Source organism: Nicotiana attenuata, unplaced genomic scaffold (genome assembly GCF_001879085.1).
Source record: "Nicotiana attenuata strain UT unplaced genomic scaffold, NIATTr2, whole genome shotgun sequence".
Taxonomy (NCBI): Eukaryota; Viridiplantae; Streptophyta; class Magnoliopsida; order Solanales; family Solanaceae; genus Nicotiana; species Nicotiana attenuata.
The window spans coordinates 229700-239514 of record NW_017671559.1 but is presented as its reverse complement, the minus strand read 5'-3'; positions in this window follow the sequence as shown (position 1 = coordinate 239514).

The window sequence follows — 9815 nt, the reverse complement described above, 5'->3', positions numbered from 1 at the left end:
ATTTTGAAAGTATATATGCATTTTTTAAAATATATGAGGGAAAAATTGGGTATCAACATTAGTGACCTTAATGTACTTATACAAAAGGTCGTCAAGACTTGAATGAGCTTGTTGAGGCCTTGCTGATATGGCCCTGCTTGTTGATAAGGTCTATAGTTTGGTTCCCCACGGTTCTGATTCTGGTATCGCGACGGACCTTGTATTTGTTGCTTCTTGATGCTTGGAGAGTTCTCTACACCATTTGGATTGCTCCATCGAAATCCTGGATACTTTTGTGCCATCGGACTCCTAAAACGGTACAGTTTATAACCGACATAATGGACATGTTCGTCATTATGATTGTTTTCTTGACATTCATGGTTCATATGGTTTCCTCCACACATGTCACAAGTCTTAGATTGGCTTGGTTGTTGTTTAATCACCTGAAAAGATTCAAACTTTTGTGCCAAAGAAACAATTTGCTACGTTAGTGTATTTAAAGAATCAACCTAATTTACCGCAGCAACCTTCTTGATGATTACACGCTCAGATGGTCATTGGATGGCATTCTTGGAAATCTCGTTCAACAATTACAATGCTTCCTCCGTGGTTTTTCCCATTACAGAACCTCCTGCAGCTACATCAATCACATTTCTAGCAGAGGGTTTTAACCCGTGATAAAAAATATATAGTTGCATGTGTCCAGGAATGTCATGGTGTAGAAATTTTCTTAACATTGCTTTTAATCTTTCCCAAGTTTGATAAACTGACTCAGTATCAATCTGCAAGAAATTAGAGATGTCTTGTCTTAACTTTGTGGTTTTAGCAGGGGAAAAATATTTGTTTAAAAATTTCTGAGTCATCTGGTCCTATGTGGTAATGGAACCTTGTAGCAAACTTCGCAACCAAGTCTTGGCATCTCCTTTTAAAGAAAAAGGAAATAGCCTTAACTTGATAGCTTCAGGAGGTACTCCATTATACTTAGCTGTTTCAGCAAGTTCCAGAAAGTCAACTAAATGACTGTGCGGATCTTCACTTGCGTCTCCAATGAAGATGCAAGACTGTTGAATCGTTTGAATCAGGCCAGTCCTGATTTTAAAGTTGTTGGCTGCCACTAGAGGTTTTCTGACACTAGATTCACAGTTGAAGCGGTCAGGTCTAGCATAATCCCCTAGGATTCTGTTTGCTAGCCTTGGTCCTACTTCATCAAACTGATCCTCCACATGGACTGGTGGTTGAATGTCTTCTACTCCCCGATTCTCCATTCCTTCACGAGCTATGCTTTGAGAAGATGTGTTTTTCCTTTCCTGCACAATCGAAGAGATTTTTCAATTTCTGGATCGTAACTAGCCAACTTTTTTGTAGAAGAGCGGGTCATAAACTACTTAAAATTTTAAAGAAAAAAAAATAATAATAGTTTCTAAAGCAGTACTAGTAGTTAAAAATAACTAAAGAAATTTTAAATGATTACAAAAATAGTTAGTGAAAAACGAAAAGGTATGATAATATATTAAGTATAAGTAAAAGTAGTACTAGTAAATAATTGTAATCAGAAAGAAAGTTAGAATAGTAATTGTAGGCAAAAGTACTAGTGATATTTGTCACGATCCTAAAACCGACCCGGTCGTGATGGCGCCTATTGTGAAACTAGGCCAGCTGACACAACTCCCGAATTTAACCCTTTAATCAATAACAATCATTGTTAAGCCTTTAAATAATCAGATATATCATAATGTAAGTCTAAATGAACAGTGCGGAATAAATACACAAGCCCGATATCGAGGTGTCGCAAGTCACGAGCATCTACTAAGCTCGGACTACAACTAAGTGTCTAAAAATGTACTGAATACAGTCTAAGGAAGACAAGAGAGAGAAAAGCAGTGCTACGAACGTCGGGCAGCTACCTTGCTAACTCCAATGACTGATACTGCGCAACCAACACTCGCTACCGGGTTCAGAACTACCTGAATCTGCACACAAGGTGCAGGGAGTAACATGAGTACGCCAACTCAGTAAGTAATAAAAATAAATGAAAGCTGAGCAGTAAGAAAACACGTAAGCCACATCATAACGCTACAGCAAATACAGTACATTTCCAAAATAGTACAGAAATCATTTACTCCGTAAATCATGCACAATTTCAGTAAAAGACCTTTTTAAAAACTTTCTATAGTTTCAAAACGAGTGATAAAAACAGTGAGTAAAAATGATAGAAACGTAAACAGCCCCTCGGGCAAAACATGTATCATAAACCGCCCCTCGGGCATAATATCAATAGAACCAGCCCCTCGGGCTACCTCATAATCACTCGTAATCAGCCCCTCGGGCATAACATGAATCAAGAACCGCCCCTCGGGCAACATAGATCAAGAACAGCCCCTCGGACTTCAATATGAAACAACCACAGGCCCTAGGGCTACAACACATCACACACACTGGGTACCCGCGCTCACTGGGGGTGTACAGACTCCGGGAGGGGCCTCTTACGGCCCAAGCGCAATAATAAGCCATCTCGTGGCATAATCAACAGGCTCTCGGCCTCATATCAATCACAAGCCACCTCGTGGCATAATAAATCTGGCCCTCGACCTCTCATATATCACAAACGGTACCACATGCTGCGGCGCGCAGCCCGATCCCATAGTATCCTCACAACACAGGCCCTCGGCCTTACTCGGCCAGAATCTCACAAGCCACACGGGCAACAGTAAAACAATTACTCGGCTCAAAATCATTTATGAAATCAAAGGAGTGAATAAAACCGAGTTATGCAAAACAATAAGAATATAACATGATTGAGTGTAAACATCAAATCAAAACAGTGAGGTAAAACAGTAGTAAAAGCCCCTAAGGGTCCAAACAATCGGCATAAGGCCCAAACACGGCATTTAGCCCAAACACAATAATATTTTCCAAGATATAACAATATCAAAAAGTTTTCAAGTAAAATACGCGACTTAATAGTCGTACGGGATGGACCAAATCACAATCTCCAACGGTGCACGACCCCACGCTCGTCATCTAGCGTGTGCGTCACCACAAAGCAGCACAACAATGTGAAATTCGGGGTTTCATACCCTCAGAACAGTATTTACAATCATTACTTACTTCAAAACGGTCCAAAAAAACTACTCTGCGATGCTCTTGCCCCTCGAATCGGCTCCCAAATGCTCCAAGTCTATCAAAAATCAGATCAATAACATCAAAATATGCTAGGGAGATGAACCCCAATCGAAAACTATCAAAATTAGGCACAATTCCCGAAATTGGCCAAACCCGGCCCCCGGGCCCACATCTCGGAATTCGATAAAAATCACAAAACTAGAATCCTCATTCCCTCACGAGTCTACCCATTTCTAAAATCCGACCTCAAATACCTATTCAAATCATCAAAAGAAATTTCCAAATTTTTCCTCCCACACTTCCCCAATTTCCACTTTGATTCCTCAAATTACATGATGAAAATCAAGACTAATTCATGAAATTATTCCAAAAGTGATTGAAGAACACTTACCACAAGAATTCCACTGAAAATCTCTTCCAAATCCTCATTCTCCCGAGCTCTCTAATGGTTTTTTGAGTTATGGCCTAAAACCCTCGTTTTGAGCTTTTAAACTTTCTGCCCAGCTCCTTTCGTCATCGCGAATGCGGCCTCCTTCCCGCATTCGCGAAGCACAAACTCCTTAGGCCCCAGTTTCACTCTCTGCGAACGCACCAACAGCATCGCGAACGTGATACATCACCAGGCCTACCCTCCGCGAACGCGGCCCGCTCCTCACGATCGCATAAAACAAAAATCCCCGGGGTCACCAATCACCTACTCTTCTTCGCGAACGCGTGCCATCTACCGCGAACGCGATGCTTTCTATCCCTAAACCTCCGCGTTTGCATCCATCCCTTCTCTAATGCGAAGAACAAATCCTCAGCCTCCCCAATTAACCCTCCGCGAACGCGGGACCCCACCCGCGAACGCGATGCGCAATTTCTCTGCAACACAACACCAGCAAAAACAGCCAAGTTTCCAAACCAAAATCGATCCGTTAACCACCCGAAACTTACCCGAGGCCCCCGGGACCTCAACCGGACATATCAATATGTCCCATAATCTCATTCAAACTTAGTCGAGCCCTCGAAACACCAATAGAATGCAAAAACACCAAAATCGCATCAAATTCAAGCCTATGAACTTTGAAATTTCTAAATTTCACCAAAGATGCCGAAACCATCCAAAACACATCCGATTGACCTGAAAATTTGCACACATATCCAAAATGACATTACGAACCTGCTCCAACTCCCGAAATTCCATTCCGACCCCGATAGCCTATTTTCCACTGCCTACCGGAAATCGCCAAAAACTAACTTTCGCCAATTCAAGCCTAATTCTACACCGGACCTGCAAACTACATTCCGAACATGCTCCTAAGTCCCAAATCACCTAACGGAGCTAACCAAATCATAAAAATTCCAATCTGAGATCATATACTAACAAGTCAAAACTTGGTCAACCTTCCAAATTTTAAAGCTTCAAACTGAGAACTGATTCTTCCAAATCCATTTCGATTACCCTGAAAACCAAAACCAACAATCTACATAAGTCATTACACATCACACGGGGATAGTCATGCCCGAGAACTGGTGAGTGAAGTGCACAAACTCAAAACAACCGGTGGTCGTTACATCCTCCCCCACTTAAACATACGTTCGTCCTCGAACGTGCCCAGAGTTGTTCCAAAACCATCAAATCGTTGTGTAACCTTACCATGAACGCACCCGGGGGTGATCCCACGTCACCCTATCCCATATAGGTCCGATAAAACAACATAACTGAAATTTCGCAATCCAACCTAGCCCATAAACCTCATAACCACATTTCTACTTCTGAAATCATCTACAAGATTAGAATCTCATATTTGTACTCTGAATAAGCCCGAACAAGCTATAACAACCCATACCTGCAACCTCAGGTGCAATTACATGACATACCGCGTAACTCAAACACTTGTAGCGATAACTAATCACAACAGTTGCTCAAAACATCCGATTTTCGATAATAAGCCTTTTATCAAATAAAGCCTCATTCCAACACTTCTGTATACTGCCAATGATAAATGAAACACGTAGAAAGTCAGAACCATTCCTCAGATCAACCATTCGTGAAGCCACCTCTCCTTTGGCAAGGACCATAGCAAATTTCTGAGCCGAACATCGATATTATCCTTCCAACATACTGAAGCCGAATCCGTTTGTATTCATTCTAGATCCTAACGATCTCATCTAATTCCAACATAACTACTCTGGTGACATGACACACCAATACAATCTAAAGCCACAACTCGTGCAATCCGCGCACCAATAAGCAACAATGTGAACGTACTCAAATCATGAAAATGACTCAAATGAGAGAGCTGTACCACAAGCTCACCAGTACCACCACACCAAATGCTGAGAACCCGTCACACCTCATAGAAACAGAACACACGAATCTAGCCCGAAGGATCATACCTACACATAACTTCGCTAAAATGCGCGGCCCTATCCAAACACTGGTCTGCATGAAATACCTCAAGTCACCATGCCCAAAATCATCAACCAAGCGCAATTTGATGCCTAGCACCCAAAAGTGAATCACCATAACCATGGAGAAGCAAATGACGCATTGCCACACCAATCCGAAGGAACATATCCAATGTGCAACAAATCATGCAACACTCAAATACCCGTCTCATTCAAATCCCGCTATAAAGCCCAAATGAAACCGCACCATATGTGCATATAACCACCAAATCTCAACTCCTCGTAGCACCAGAGAGTAACTCATAGATCACGAATAAGCTCAACAACAATCGAATGGCACATCTCTCAACAATAGAAATTCGGAGTAAACAAATCTGACCAGGTGCAGAACACACATCCATGCTGGACCTACCAATGAACCCCAAATCAACTCTGGTTACCCACAATAGATAATTAACTCTTTGAAGGTTCACAATGACTGAACCATAGCACATACTACCCTCTGACCAACCTTAGCTATTTTCTCTAGTCCACAACCACAAAGCCATCTAATCACGGAAACTCTCAGTCTCCCAATCCATAAAGCACATGAATCACCATATCTGATCCCAGCTACAAAGCCAGAACATCTAACACACATTCGATACTCGATCATTCCACGAGGGAAACTCCTACAATTCTTCTGTGCTACCAAGCCAACTTGAATATCGACAGTCGATCAAATAAGAGAGTGCCACAATACTAATGAATTATCCTTAATTCAAACACATTGCCCTTTTCTGAAGTATATACCCTTATCAAGACACACCATTTAGTAATATCATTTACCTAGTCATCCGAAACTGTCGTGATGTCTAAGAATTTATGACCTTCCTTTCAGAACTGAACTGCCACCTTACACATGCCAATCTCAACCCTACACAACATACCATATATACCATGCCATCATATGATAAATATGAGAACTTCATAATCCCTTCCGAGCCACAATCAAATATACACTCAGCTAGTCAAGAACTTTCCATTTGATCCCATCTAGGAGAAAATCACTATACATCCCATGCTTCTCATGCTAGCAGAAATTATACATCTCTAACCGTTGCAGAAATTATCAAGAGAACTCTATGGAACCCATTTTTCACAAAACCGAACCATCAGGACTGACTCCTTCTAACTCAACAAGCTACACAAGCCATCAAAACCTAAGAGTGTTGCCACGAAACACCTGTGGAAACCCACCGCTTCATAAGCACCCAATAACCGATCATATCCATTACCATGCCGATCCGGCCTACTACCAAGCTATCCCATCTATCCGAGTTTCCTTCTGATTTACCTTCAACTTGATACTCCTTCTTGCTATAACACCACAATTCCTTAACCCAGACTCACCATATGTTACCCAAGCATAAAACCACACCGTCTAAGGCTCATAAGCCGTTGAATACTCTCTTAAATATTCCCAAAAGGACCACATTCAAAATACCTACCCTAAAGGGACTTTCTGCGAATCCAAAGCCATTACCTTTACCTCCATGATACTGATATATAGAATCCCATAATGATATAGAAATACCACGAGTCTTGACACCCTCCAATACAAATCTCAGCTCCTAGCCAAATATACAACTTGAAAATCTCCAATTATTACATGTAAAATCTTGAACCCATTAGAACCATTCTCGAGAGTTATCTACTCTACTCAAACCGCAATTAGACCGATCAATGGACCTGACGACTTTTGCTTCAATTGCACTCCAACACCATAGAGTGTAACCTCACGTTAATGCAACCAAGCAACTTCCTGTTCTATGCTCCGTACATCCCTTACCAATAACAACTCAAGTCATCCCTCGATTCTCGTACACCCATAAAGTATAGCACAACCCTTATCAAAAATTTCCTTTGTTCGGGTCATCCTCGACCTCAACCACTATAAGCCATAACTGATTCGCCAGTATGCCTCAAACTGGAACTAACATAGCACACAATCATGCAATCAACTAATCCATAACAGACTCCCCCACTTGGCTCAAAGCCATAAATCAAAACACACACTAACTCATAATACAAATACTCTATTACTGCCATAATACCATAGTGAGATTGAACTAAATTCTTCATAAGCTCGTGCAACACAGACCATCTAGTACTTCAAATCTTCTGCAAATCTCGCATTCACCCTCACAACAGTCAAGCCCATTCTCTTAAGCGATCAAAATTCAAATTTCAACATGTATACTTCACTAGTAGAGGAGATCTTCCAACAACAACATAAGGATCACACAAACTTTAGAACACTCCGCTAGAGATAACCCACCTGCTTCGCCTTAAACTAACATCTCTTTATGCCCTTCCACCGTCATAAACATTACGCAGTCCCTTAATCTTCCTGAGTCTGAACTCATATCACAACGTGAAATCTACTTCACTTCCCAACAAGACAACATGAAAAGATCCCTCATAACACCCACAACTCGGGGCTATGCATCAAATCACAATGGATATCAACACCAAATAGTTCTTGCTGACCCAAAGCAGACCCTTCTCGTCTCATTCAATTCATATGAACACATCTCGCAGTCACATCACACTCATCACATAGCTATTCCATCATCACTTCCCTTAATAGGGACACAATCGAAGATATAGATCCAGAAACACGCGTTCGCGTAATCAACAGCTCAAGGCTCAAGATATAGCAAAATTCCAGCCTCAAGTCCTCCAGACTGGCCCAACATCAACACACAGAGATCATATCTCGCCCCTCGATCAGGGAATCACAAGCCATCGATGCACATCTGGTACTGAGCGCTCATGCGCGCATACGAATGCGTTGAAGGAATTCAAAGAGTTACATTTCAAGCTGAATCAAGGACGCACGATAAGAATTCGAGAATGTGAAGTTTCCTAAAGGTTCTGCAGCCTCTCGAGGATAAGTACAGACGTCTCCGTACCGATCCGCGAGACTCTACTAAACCTGCTCATGACTCGTGAGACCTATGTAACCTAGGCTCTGATACCAACTTGTCACGACCCTAAAACCGACCCTGTCGTGATGGCGCCTATAGTGAAACTAGGCCAGCCGACACAACTCCCAAATTTAACCCTTTAATCAATAACAATCATTTTTAAGCCTTTAATTAATCAGATATCTCATAATGTAGGTCTAAATGAACAGTGCGGAATAAATACACAAGCCCGACATCGGGGTGTCACAAGTCACGAGCATATACTAAGGTCTGAATACAACTAAGAGTCTAAAAATATAGTGAATACAGTCTAAGGAAAACAAGACAGAGAAAAGCAGTGCTGCGAACGTCGGGCAGCTACCTTGCTAACTCCAATGACTCTGATACTGTGCAACCAACACCCGCTACCGGATTCAGAACTACCTGAATCTGCACACAAGGTGTAGGGAGTAATGTAAGTACGCCAACTCAGTAAGTAATAAAAGTAAATGAATGCTGAGTAGTAAGAAAACACGTAAGCTACGTCATAACGCTACAGCAAATACGAGTGATAAAAACAGTGAGTAAAAATGATAGAAACGTAAACAGCCCCACGGGCAAAACATGTATCATAAACTGCCCCTCGGGCATAATATCAATTGAACCAGCCCCTCGAGCTACCTCACAATCACTCGTAATCAGCCCCTCGGGCATAACATAAACCAAGAACCGCCCCTCGGGCAACATAGATTAAGAACAGCCCATCGAGCTTCAATATGAAGCAACCACAGCCCCTCGGGCTACAACACATCACACACACTGGGTACCCGCGCTCACTGGGGGTGTACAGACTCCTGGAGGGGCCCCTTACGGCCCTAGCGCGATAATAAGCCATCTCGTGGCATAATCAACAGGCTCTCGGCCTCATATCAATCACAAGCCACCTCATGGCATAATAAATCTGGCCCTCGGCCTCTCATATATAACAATCGGTACCACATTCTGCGGCGCGCAGCCCGATCCCATAGTATCCTTACAACACAGGCCCTCGGCCTTACTCAGTCATAATCTCACAAGACACACGGGCAACAGTAAAACATTTACTCGGCTCAAAATCATTTATGAAATCAAAGGAGTGAATAAAACCGAGTTATGAAAATAGTAAGAATATAACATGACTGAGTGTAAACATCAAATCAAAACAGTGAGGTAAAACAGTAGTAAAAGCCCCTAAGGGTCCAAACAATCGGCACAAGGCCCAAACACAACATTTAGCCCAAACACAATAATATTTTCCAAGGTATAACAATATCAAATAGTTTTCAAGTAAAATACGCGACTTAATAGTCGTACGGGATAGACCAAGTC